Source organism: Phalaenopsis equestris, unplaced genomic scaffold (genome assembly GCF_001263595.1).
Source record: "Phalaenopsis equestris unplaced genomic scaffold, ASM126359v1 Scaffold000002, whole genome shotgun sequence".
In the NCBI taxonomy this organism is placed as follows: domain Eukaryota; kingdom Viridiplantae; phylum Streptophyta; class Magnoliopsida; order Asparagales; family Orchidaceae; genus Phalaenopsis; species Phalaenopsis equestris.
The window spans coordinates 68,525,608-68,526,163 of NW_018164444.1; positions in this window are offsets into that span (position 1 = coordinate 68,525,608).

Genomic DNA, 556 nt, shown 5'->3' on the forward strand with positions numbered 1-556 from the left:
ATAGAATATCTATATGTTAATAAGTAATTAGTTAGTCGTATCAATAAATTATTTTACTAAAAAAATTGAGCTTAATTTTTTTTATATTGCTATATATCTAGTTATTTATATTTTTTAAGTCTATGATATGAACTACATATAAATTTTCATAAAAATATAATATTAAATTATTATTATTATTTTAAAATTTCAATGAACCTCTTATTTGAATGCCACATAATTGCTGTTTCATGCAAAACATGTTTATAACAGAAACAAAATAGAAGTAGTTTAAGCATAAATGATGCAGATTGAAAAGGGCGATTGTGAAAACATCAGCATAAAATACACAATTTGGACAGCCACATTAGTAATATAAATACATAAATCAAATTAATAAATTAGGATTTATTTCAACAACTTTGCAATCATCACCGCAAATGTTGGAAGAACAAGAATCCCTATGACATAACAATTTCAGTTCCAATTCCAAAATTTCAGATTTACAAATTGCTTCATTAGCTATATTAATCCTCTGGGAAAAAGGCTTATATTTCAGAAAGATCTGCAAGATCTC